The sequence below is a fragment of the Rattus norvegicus genome, chromosome 2, assembly GCF_021556685.1.
Source record: "Rattus norvegicus strain SHRSP/BbbUtx chromosome 2, alternate assembly SHRSP_T2T, whole genome shotgun sequence".
Lineage (NCBI taxonomy): Eukaryota > Metazoa > Chordata > Mammalia > Rodentia > Muridae > Rattus > Rattus norvegicus.
In genome coordinates, this window is record NC_141535.1 from 221,875,925 (window position 1) to 221,888,231 (window position 12,307).

General features: G+C 44.9%; 1 protein-coding gene across 28 annotated transcripts in view; it reads left to right on the plus strand.

Moving 5' to 3' along the window:
• Lef1 (lymphoid enhancer binding factor 1) overlaps positions 1-12,307 on the plus strand; it is a 113,291-nt gene that overhangs the window by 38,106 nt on the left and 62,878 nt on the right. For 2 of the 28 annotated variants that reach the window (XM_087615077.1, XM_087615071.1), the window contains exon 1: positions 9,634-9,742. The gene's annotated coding sequence lies outside the window, so the exon portion shown is untranslated. 28 annotated transcript variants of the gene reach the window in all.

Genomic DNA, 12,307 nt, shown 5'->3' on the forward strand with positions numbered 1-12,307 from the left:
ATTAGATCATTGTGGAGGTAGGTAGATCAGCATCCAGAACCTTGAACCTGTGTCTGAATTTCCTTCTAGATCTACCTAAACCCAAGACCTGTTTCAGAACATTCATTAAACAAGGCCTGTGCTTGCCCCCCCCCCGTCTGTGTGTGTGTGTGTGTGTGTGTCTGTCTGTCTGTCTGTCTGTCTGTCTGTCTGTGCAGTCAATGCAAGCTCTAGGCAGTCCATTTATCTCCCCAGTACTAAGGTTGCTGCACCCAGCTTTTATGCAGGTTGGAGGGCTCCAAACTCAGGTCGTCATGCTTACAGAGCGAATAAGTACTTTGTTGATCGCTCCATCTCCCCAGCCCTTTCCTCTTCTACAAGCTTAACAATTCTGAACCCCTTCTTCTCAAATGTCCCCATCTGAAGGGATAAATTTAATGGGTTATGTTAGCTTACTCTGAAATCCAAAGAGAAGTATTATGAAGCAACACTCTGGAGGCGTGATCATCTGAACTGAGTATTTTATGGAGGAGAAGCTATGAAAGATGGACTGCTTCTCATTTAGTAAACAGCAACGCTAGCCAGGATACCTAAACAGATACCAGATACACGGAGTAGGTTGTTCAGCGAGCATAGTATGGTTAACGTGATTACCCACGTATACGTCAGCAGGGAGATGTGCCTCGATGTCGAGTGTCTGCCCGGCTTTGGCTAACAGATACTGTAAGTGTATTCGCATTTTACCAAACAATTACAATGATAAGCCTGACCTCATTCTTATTCAGTACTTTGCTGTTGACAATTTAAAATAAAGGAAAGAACCACGGAGTGTCTATTTGTTGTTTTGGTAAGTGGAGCATCCCCGTGAGAATTTTTGTTGAGAATTTTCTCAGAATTAAAAAGAAGCCATGCTTGACCTGGATTGATTTTTCTTGCTGTTCTATCATTCGTAAACTACTTTTTTTTTATTTTTAAAACTTTTTTTTAAAGGTAAAACGTGCAAAATCTATCCAAGCCATACATAGTATGAGCCGCCAGCTGCTCTTTTCTAGAAACGGTAGGACTTCGAGGGTCAGAGAAACTATGATTTAGTGATTTCTTTTCCCCTAAAATTACAATTTTCTTTTGGCATTGCAGGGTTTTTTTTGGGCGGGGGGGGGGGGACACCAGAGGTAAGGAGACTGAGGCAAAGGCCATTGCTTCTTGGGAATGGGGAGGATCTGTGATTTCTGTTAGTTGATTAGCCAACACACAGGTTTTATACAGACTAGGTACTGGACTAACTGGTGTATTTTACAGTAGAAATATCTGGAACTGACCAGAAGTATCATTAGAAAGTCGGGGTGAAAGAGAGAGTGAGACACACACACACACACACACACACACACACACACACACACACACACACAGATGGACAGACAGACCCAGAGGGAAGGTCCGGTTCAGCATCATGTGTTATGGAAAAGAGTGTGTAAGAGTGTGTAAGAGTGTGTAAGGCTGGCACCCAGTGGGCACGCTGGGTGTTTCTTTGGCTTTCTTTTCTGCAGCAAGAATTGCTCATGACTTGGGAAATGCCCTTTCATCTTATGTCGTGATAGTCCTCTGATTGCTATAGCAACCGTTTATGATAGGCATTCCTCTGATTGCTATAGCAACCGTGTATGATAGGCATTCCTCTGATTGCTATAGCAACCGTTTATGATAGGCATTTTCTGAGTTTCTTTTCCTCCTTTTGCTTTTCAATCTGTGCTACAGCATCAATAAAGAAAATTAGTCATTCATACTAGGCCTCTTCACTCTAGCAAACCGATCACCCTTCACCCTTCACTCCTTTAACTCTTAGCCAATAAACATTAACTGTGATAAGATAATAATCAAGAGGACGGCGATGGCTTGCCTTCCAATAAATACAGGGGCTGCCTCTCAGCTGTGTATTCCCTTTGCCTTTGTCTCTGTGGTGATGGCCACACAAGAAACCACCACTGAGTTACGGCCCCAAACTTCCTGTCGCAATCCTGCCACACAGGTCCTGCTTAGGACCTGCCTGACAGGAGATGGTTTGCTCACTGAGGTTGACAGTCAGCTAAAAGGCTTCCTGACGTTGCTACACTTACTTGTGAAGCTCTTCCCCAGTATTATAAAAAACCTGGAGTTGGCTTCTTATATGCCAAATTTATGAATATTGGCTTTTATGTTCTCAGAGGAAATAGAAGCACATATCTGAACCTAACGACGGCCACTGGATGCAGTAGGACTATTCACTGGGAAAGCTATCATCGTGGCTACTACTTATGCTGCCTGAGAGCTTGTGTGTTCCACTGGACGGCATGGCTCTTGTTTGTGACTTTTGTTCATGCAAAATCTGAGTGTTAACTTCACACTCTGATGAGTTATTAACTTTTTGATTTTATATATATATATATATATATATATCACATACTACACTTACACTATATTGTGTGCTAGTCCCTAAAAGTTTACTAGTAAACCATTAAAAAATGTTTGTAAAAACTTTATATGGTGATGTTATGTAACAGGTTATTTTTCTGTGATATCTCCAAGCCATACACATACTAATATGTATGTAATTGACATATACCGACCGATCTTACACAAATATCTTCTAGTTGATACAATGTGTTCTAAGACAGATGTGTGAACATCCTACCTGCAACGGTAGGAAATTGAAGGAAAAAAAAAAAGTCAAAGAACTGTCACCTTATCATCGTCAACGATCTAGCATTTTGTTGGCTGAATTATATTGAACTGATTACTGCAGTGAATTCCAGTAAACTCGGTGTATTTGTAGAGAGAGATCGTCACCTGTCTATGCTGATGTTTGCCTGTTCTCAGTCAGAAGGAACGAAATCTTCTGTGTGGACAGCTCACGTGAGGTCTAATAGGTCAAGAACAATGGCTCCCCTAGTTTACTGCCCTCATTACAGCTTCATTACAGTATATGGAGCACGTCTGGCCTATCTGGGATGGAAGCTAGGTTCCTACTGCTCGCAGATAAAAGAATGTCAAAATCTACAAAGCCCTAAACTCATCTTCAAAAGTATTTGGTGGTGAAAGAGGACCCCATCCCCCAAACGATGTGAAATCTTTTATGTCCTTTATCAGTCCCAGTGAGTGTGATTTTTCTTCTTCTTCTTTGTATTGAGTTATGCTAAGAAAAAGTTGAAGTATCTGAGTGACCAGGTACACTCTCCAAACCAGTGGCTCTCCACCTTCCTAATGCCAAGACCCTTTAATACAGTGTGGCAGGTTATGATGACCACCCCCCCCACCATAAAATTATTCCATTACTACTTCATACCCGGAACTTTGCTACTATTACAAACCATAATGTCAATATCTGTGTTTCCCCATAGCTCCAAAGGGGTCATGACCTTCAGGTTGAGAACCACTGCCCAAGCCTTCACTAAAGTGTTATATAATATGAGGTACTCAGTCTGTCATCCTCGGAAATACGGAAATTGTGAAGTGAATTTCTTTGCCTCTGAGGGTTCTCTTAAAATACATTGAGCAGAACATCAATTACTACATAGTAGTTCTTGTGACTTCTCTGATGGAACAGATTGAGTTTTCTTCTGCTTTGTAAACATTTAATACGTGTGTGTGTGTGTGTGTGTGTGTGTGTGTATGCATACACATATGGAAACCAGCAGACAACTTAACCTGCGGGAGTCAGCTCTCTCCTCCCACCGTGCTCCATGACGAGCTCCCTTTTTTGAGCGCCCTCCCATCAGCACTTGCTTTTGAGACGAGGTTCTCTGTAGCCAAAGCTGTCCTCATAGGTGGTGTGATCATAGGCATGTGTGCCTGTGCCCACTGTAACAGAAGAGTGTGTAAGACCGTGCAAAGCTGGTTTTCCATCTTGGTTATGTATTCCACTGTGTGGCTGTGCACAGGTCACTTCACTTCTGAAATAATATTTAGTGGTCAGGATTACTTTTTTTTTTTTTTCTTTTTCGGAGCTGGGGACCGAACCCATGGCCTTGCGCTTGCTAGGCAAGCGCTCTACCCCAACCCCAGGATTACTTTTTTACATTTCCAGAACACAATACACTGCACTTACACTTGTTTACATATATACATTTATTATTGGCTCAATTCTGCATGGGAAGGATCAACTTTTCTTTTTTCCCTTCTAAGGTTGTGTGGCCAGATTTAGTATAAATTCAAGGTCTAAAAGAATAAGAAATGCTAAAAACGAAGCGATGCAGGTAACAGTCATAGGTTATGAAAGCGGATATAAAGATAGTTGTGCTCTAGTTCTAACTCTGTCATGGGTTTTTGGTTTTGATGGCAGATAAATGCCTAAAATTACGAAGTCCAGTAGGAAGCACCACAGCCTTAGAATGTAAGTTCTCAGAGATGGATAGATAGACTTTGGGTCTGGTTCAATTTAGTATGTGGTGTTTCTTATTTGTAAGTTTTTTAAATAATAAAGCTTAGTTTTAAAAAGAAAGTTTTCCAAAACAGTGTTTGATGTGCACTAAATCAAGACAGTTAGCTTATGGTGGGTTTATTAGTTTTAAATTTAAAATTGGTACTGGGTGCCTTAAAATGTTGTGTGTGGTCCTACCATCACGGCAGACAAGATAAGCCAAGATTCTGCAGAAAAGAACTGAAAGCAGGAGACATAGTCCACATATTACACACTTACACAAGTGCTCAACATGTGCACATATGTTTCATGTAGACAGAAACATGACTATACATGTCCAATCTGTTTTCTCAAACTTGTTTTCTCAAGATGTGCATTTTGAATGCATCCCACGGCTGCCAAAAGGAAAGCAAAGGACACGGAGAGACCAGTGAGGAGTGAAGTAGGAGCTTAGGGTGTAACCAGACAGACAGACAGACCAAGGACGCTGATGCTGGCTGAATGTGTTGAGCCAAGCATCATTTTTGGGTCTTGCATAACCCAAGGGAAGGCTTAGAATAGACACGGAACAGGAACAATGAGAAATGAACTCCAGCAGAAAGTGGGGCCTCCCAAGACTACCTACCAACCACTAGGCAGGGGTGAACTAGATGGAAACACGCTTTGCCAGGGAAGTGTGTCACACATTCGCCGGACCTTGAAGAGGAAGACTGTGATCCAGGGATCTGTAACTACTGCCAACCCTCGCTGAGATGTACGCTCTGAGTTCATGGGTATTATCACTAAGTAGGAATGAAAGTCTTCAACCTGTTAATTGTCTGTAAGGAACATCCAATTGGATGATGGTCATTGGCATATAGGAAAAAGAAAAAGTCTTTGCCAGAAGCACCTACCTCCCATGGAGGCCTCAAAGAACATCTGTAGACAAACTGATCAGAAGATGCTCATGGGTAAGACATGGTAAAAATTGCAGCACACAATAGCCACCATTGGCCCATTCGGCTGAGTCAGACACCAAAATCTTAAATCCAGGTTGTCTTGTCTCTCAGTATGGAAGTGATCACATACAGGAAGCTTCAGAGAGAGGACACCAGGAGAGACATTCGGGGCTACAGGTCAGATAGTGCAGCTTTATAGAAATGGCTACCTACATTTGAAAGACAGAATCCATTCTACTGGAGAAAAAAATTAAGAAAAACTAGAGTGGAGAGGTTTAATAGCAGGTTAGATTTAGGTGAATTAATGAAATGGGTTAGAAACTGGAAAGGCATAGCCTACGGAGAGACTAAAAGGACAATTCTAAAACCTACAGTCTGGAAAGTATTCGTAAACCAGGATAAGCAGTCATGATAGAACCGCAATATCAGTCACAGGAAAATGTGGTTCTGAGTTTTCACATGCATAAACAGAGCTTCAAGGTAAATGACAGGGCCGTGAGGAAACACAGAGAAGTCTACTTTCTAGTAAGGAATTTTAACTTGAATTCACTAGTAGCAGATAAGTCACCAAGCTTCCCCCCCACCCCCGCACTAAATGTTATCTATGAAACTAGTTATGTCAACCATTAGTGTGCTTAGCCACATATATCATATGGGTTGCTACATTCAGATAGTTCAGAACATAAAACACTGGGCTACGAGTCAAGTGTTACCAAACTTCAAAGGACTAACTGCAGCCCATCCTAGTCTCTGATCACAGAGACATTAATTAAGGAGAAAGCAACCAATGAGAGCTCCTTCTCAATGAAGAAAACTGTCCAGGGGTCCCCAAAGTCAAAGCAAATATTCGGGTCTGAATGATAATTTATGAGTCAGAACCAGTGGTCAACCAGGGGATGTTTGGAGGGACACTTGCAGTCTTCTGTGTTTAGTGTGGCAAATGAGAAAAGCCGGAGTCCAAATCTGCCTGATGAAAGGGAATGGCGGGGGCTGGGAGTGAGCACAGGTCCATGGCAGCATCCTTTGTGCTGATAGATGCTGGTCCCTCATAACCTTACTGGGGTTATGATAATCGTGACCAGAAAATACCTGGAAGGAAGGGATGGCTCTGCCCAGAACCTGTAACACAGACAGCTTGTGCTTTCGCTGTCTTGGCCTTTTTTTTTTTTTTTTTTTTGTCAAGAGAGGGGATAAAAACTTGTGTTCTTTTATTTATTTATTTATTTATTTATTTATTTATTTATTTATTTATTTATTTGTGGTGAGTTTGTGTCTATCTGATTGTCTTTGTGATGTGTGTGTGTGTGTGTGTGTACATGTGTCTGTTTGTTTTTGTGATGTGTATGTCAGGGTATATGAGTGTGGGGTTGTGGAGGTGTTTCCAGGTATCAAATTCAAGGCCTCTCAGAAGTGAGGGCCTCTCTCAAGCCTAGGCCTGACCAGTGTGAGCAGATTCACTCTAGGATTCTCTAAGTCTGCTCTCTGAACTTCTGGGATCCCTGAGAGAGTTTTGGAGGACCCATGAGATCAAAGCTGTCTCCAGAGCAATCAGATGTCATCTTTCCCCCTTCAGTCTTCAGTGTTGACATTTGCAGTGATGTGAAGAAAGCAATGACGGGCCAAACCGCTGGTGACTGAGTGCCATTCATGGCCCCAGCGCTGGGAATACTAGGGAACTCTATCACCATGGACTGTGTCACGTAACAAAGCCACTAACGTTGCCAGGCCCCCGAATACACGTCCTTGTATTGTCCTGGTAAACACACACCTGGGCCTAGTGTTTTTTGTAAAAGTGATTGACAGATGGAATATGGGTATTCAGTTGCTTGGTAGACTTCCTTATCAAAACTGAGCGAGTGGGGCCTTTGGCTTTAAAGGATACAGTTCTCACCAAGAATAAAATCTTGGCTCAAAGCACAAACTTAGCAAATGACTTCTAACACGAAGACTAACGTATCTCTCTAGTGTGTGGTGGGCGCTCTGTGGCCTGACATCTGGGCTCCTGGGCAGTGTGAGGGAGTTGCAATCACATCTTTCCTCTGGGCCTCTAGACCCCAGAGTCTTACAGAACCCAGTTCAGAGGTTAGAGTAAGACAGAGAAAAATCACCTTAGCGCATATTCCTACACCCGGGAAAGGAGGAGCAGAATATTAAGACACTTTAAAAGCAAATTTTATGTAGATAACATGCCTGAAAGGCAAGCATTTATTCCCCCACTGTAAATGTTTGCCCCTCCACACCTCTTTGGTGTGAGTTGCTGGAGTATTGGTCAGAAAGTCGGCGCTGGGGCTCGAGAGCTGTTTCACAACGGTGTATAGCTGTCAAGTCTTCACAGAAAACCTGCGTTTGGAAAAAAAAAATAATGACCAATTTTTGTTCCACCCAAAAATAAAGCTCAAGGAATAGATGGGCTGGACGGAGAGAGGGGCAGGTGAAGGTAACCTGGAAAACAGGTCTGGTGTTGTGAGACACTGGCTTGGCAGTGTCTCATTAAAGAAAACGAGTCAAGATTGATCTAATTAACTACACAGATTGAGTGCATCCTACCCGCAGAGCAGGTGGCTGTGGCCTTGTCTTGCCTGCCACAGCTGTTTGCCTAAACTGTGCACATGACTCATTCTGAGAAAGAGCCTTAAAAAAAAATAAGTAAACAAACTACTTGAAACCTTCCCCTTCCACCTGCTAATCATCCTAGGAAGAACATTATAATTAGACACAGACACAGACACAGACACACACACACACACACACACACACACACACACACACATTCACACTCACACGGAGTCCCCAGGCCTCTCCTCACAGGGATGGACAGCTGTGTGGTCTTATCTTTGTGCTGGTTGGTTAGTTCAGCTGTGGCAGTGGACACACCGAGGCGGTTCCATGGGCACCCTGGTGTTTCCCAGCACTTCGAACAAGGGGGTGACTACGGGTTGAGTATTCCGATGCCACTCCTGAGCAGATAGGAGCCTGGGGGCACTGTGAAATGATGACCAGAGGAGAAAGCACTGACTCTCTGCCACCCGAAATCAGCAGTAAAGGCTACAGAGTTTATCTGGTAAAAATAACCCTCCCTGCTTATGCCTGATCAGAGCATGGGCTTCTTCCGTGGGACTCAAATTGGTCCTAATTCCTCCTTGTCTCTAACTGTGGGGTCTCAGGCTTATTACCCTCCTGCCTCAAAGCACTGAGAAGGGTTGTCACGAGGATTAAACATTAGTTGCATGGTGATTGACTCCTGGTTCCCCAAATGGCAGTAATTGTAGGTCTTACCGTCTGCTAATATGAAGTTGTGTTTCACAAGGGCACCTCAGGTCTTGCTGTCTTCCCAAACCTTGGTGCTCTGAATCTCTAAAATGAGGAGTTGGTAGGTGACCTAACATTGTCCCCCAGTCTGTCAGTCTTTGTCCCGCCCCCCCCCCACCTTTGCTGGCCATTTCCGGTCAGCCTGAGTCAACCTCCCAGGACCTTGTATGGCTATGCAGAGAAGGGTCCTTCCCACTGCTGTGGTCCTCCTCCCTGTTCTTCCTGCTCTTGTCTGAGCGGCTTCCCTCCCCCTCACCACTTACAGCCCTGCAGGAGGTGGTTAGATCAAAGCCCTAGAGAAGGGTCAGGCCTTTCCGAAGTGCCTGGAGTGACCCTGAGCTGGCTGCTGGATTTGCACCTCACTCTGTGCAGGCAGGGCCGAGCTGAGGAGAACCTCAAGCTGGAGGGCCTCCATTAAAAAGCTAAGCTTCAGTTGTATTTTGGAGAGAGAATCGTCAAATCGTATTGGGAAGACACTGATGCCTGTCAGACAATGCGACCATCAAAAAACCGGTGATAAAATACACAGTCAAGGGAAAAACATGTACATGTACGGCACCTCAAAATAGTATTGCAGTGTCTGGTTTTGAAGTCAGGTCTAACAGGGGGCCTCTAGTCTCCCTCTCTCACGTGACTGCAATTGCAAGGGGACACCCTCTCCTACCCAACCTCACAGCTTTGCCAGTTCGATTGAACATACGGAGTCGTGGCATATCAGAAAGGTTTCTTTCTCTATTGAAGCCGTTTTTCCTCAGTGCACTGCCAAGATTTTTAAATTAGGATTTTCTATGTGTTTTGTATGAATTAAGAAGAAACAGCTGAATTTTCGGTTTTAAAGGGAGAAACTAGATTGTCTCAGGTGGAAATTTTCACTTCTTAAGAGAAGAGGATGCGGGGCCATGAGTTGTACAAGGTTGTCTCAAATTGATGGCGGCACCCGTGCTCACAGGCTCAAGCCTCGGGGGTTTTCGGGCTTGGAGTTGTGGTAGGTAACCCCTCCCTTCCCCGTGAGGCCCTGCGGGTGCTTGCACTCCAACCAGCACCTGCTCTCAGGTTCGAGATTTCTCTGCCGAGCTCTATGTCATGATGAAGTGGCTGTCCTCACTTCAGAAACTGAGCCAAGGTGAGGTGATCATAGCTTAGGGCAACAGGGCCTTGAGAAGGGAAGCCAAGGGCTCAGCCCCAGGCTGATCTTTTCCCCAGAGGCTACCTTGCTTCTCCACAGCTGCACGGTGCTCAGTGAGGAGAAAAAATTCCAGGAACACAGCGGGGAGTGTTGAAGTTAGAAGGTTTGGGGTTGTGTTGTTGTTGTTATTGTTGTTTTGTTGTTTGATTTTTAATGTGCAGCCATAGTGGAGATTAATGCGGACACTACATTCAAAAGTGCCGTAAGCGGACATGGCCTCTTTGGACCCTTTTACCTATCCTGTGTTCTGTCAACTGGGTCTCTCCTGGGTCCCCCTGTCCTCTTTACTCTTCAGGTCCCCATCCAGTCCCCAGAGCCACCTCTGCTTCCAAGTTCTTCCCTTACTGGGGGGGGGGGCACCCTCACACTGCTTTTAACTTACATGCTGCCTTTCATTCTTGGTCTTAAGAGTGGGATTTTTTTTTAAATGGGTTTGGGGTCCAGAGCTAAAACCTTTATAGCTGAAAATAGAACACAAATGGACTTCCGTCTTGGGTCCTTCTGGGTTTGACTCTGTGATTGTTCCTGGTGGATGCCTGGTGACACTCGGGTTCATGGGTGATTGTGCAGAACTTCCTGCCCACCAGCCTCTTGCCCCCACCCTGACCCTGTCCTGCCCTGCCCTGCCCTGCAAACAGGGCCACAGCCCCCTTGCTTGATCCATCCTTGGCTTTGAAAAAGTACCAGAAAGTTCTCAAGAGCTTACTCGCGGATGTTTGGTATTTTGACAGCCCTGGAAGCAGTCTTGGGTTTGGGGTGCCTGCGATGTGTAGCAAAACAGGATGTTTGGGGTGAGCCTTGCCTGCAGGCTGTGTGGTTGTGGCAGGATGGGTGCCCCGACTTTGCCCCTCACTTCTCACCTTTACACCAATTCATTTTCTTTATGTATGGGCTTGTCACACTGGGGGCTGGTGTGGCTTTCCGCCCCAACACATGCTCTGTAGCCACACCTCTTGCCATCACCACGTGGGTCCCATCTGTCTCTGTCAAAACATCATAGCACAGATCACTATGTTTTGGAAGCTTGGTGAGGCACAGGCCTGAGTCCACTTTGACTTTTCTTGTAGGCCAGCATCTTTCTCGCTTGCTCTGTGGTCCTCCCCAGCATCCTTGCTTCCTTCGCCCACCTGTTCATCAAGAATCAAGAACAGCTGGGGCTGAGTCTCTGTGGGAACTGAGAAGGAGGAGAGCCAGCCATCTTGCTTTCCCCTTCGTCTCCTCTCCTCCCAAAGGGTCTGTGAAGACTGCATCAGCCTGCTCGATGCTCTCTCTACGCCACCTGAGCAGCCAATATTCAGGCCTCTGAAACACTCAGCAAGTGTTGTTCTTAAATATTGGCCGGCAGGACTGAAGATAAATTTGTGTAAAGCATTAGGAATTACACAGCTTTATAGACATCCAGGAGGAAAATGGGGGAGTTGAAGGCGGAGGTGGACATCTTATCCTAGACCCATCTCAGAAGGAGGTTCCTTGTTGGCTCTTCTAGGGCTCAGTTTCCGGTCACTGTCACTTTTGCTTCTCAAGTTCTGTTGGTCCCTTTGGAGGTGGGGGATCGGAGTTGATTATCCCTTAGATTCTGAAGCGCCTCGAGAAGGTTCTATTCCTAATTTGATCTGGTTGTTAGGCCATCTTTCTCCATGAAGAACTACGACTATCTTTCTCATGAAGCTGGTCACCTTTTAAATTCATTGAAACATTGTAAAGCAAATTGCTACCCAGAATCTGGACAAATCTCATAGGTGCTATGGTGACAGGACCCATCCAAGTGGTCAGCCACAAAGAGGAGTCCTTATTTGTTTCTGCTGCTGGGAGAAAACACTGACTAAATCCAGCTCAGGGAGGAAAAGGTTATTAACATTTTTCCAGATAAGGTTCACTGTTGAAGGGAGCCAGGAGCTCAAGGAAGACACAGAAGCAGAACCCAGGAGAGAACACTACTGGCTTGCACTCCTGGTTTGCTCAGTCTGTTTTCTTATAAGACCCAGGACCACCACTTGCTCAGGGATGACACCACCCGCAGCCCACGGGGCCCTCCCACATCATTCACTAACCAAGAAAATGCCCCACAGTCACGGCCACAGACAGTCTGATGGAAGCAATTTCTTAACTGAGATTCCATCGTCCCAGGTGACTGTAGTTGTGTCGAGTTGACAATAAAAACTCGCCATTACAGATAGCCATGTCATTACTGAGCAGTGACTAAGGGCTGCGGATGTTATGAGTGTTTATTTTTGTGTTTATTGACTTATTTACATGCTTGCTTATTTAGAAACAGTCTCACTAAATAGCACCGACTGACCTGAAACTCTCTATGATGACCAGGCTGGCCTTGAACTCACAGAGTTCCACCTGTCTCTGCTCCCAAGTACTACTAGGAGCTCATTATCTTTAGTGTTTTCCTGTAGTTGGTAACTGACATCACCCTCTCCATTTACAGCTGAAGAAGCAGAGTTAAGCAAGCAGACAGGGGTTCCGAAGGAAGCCAGTCACACAGGCACTCAC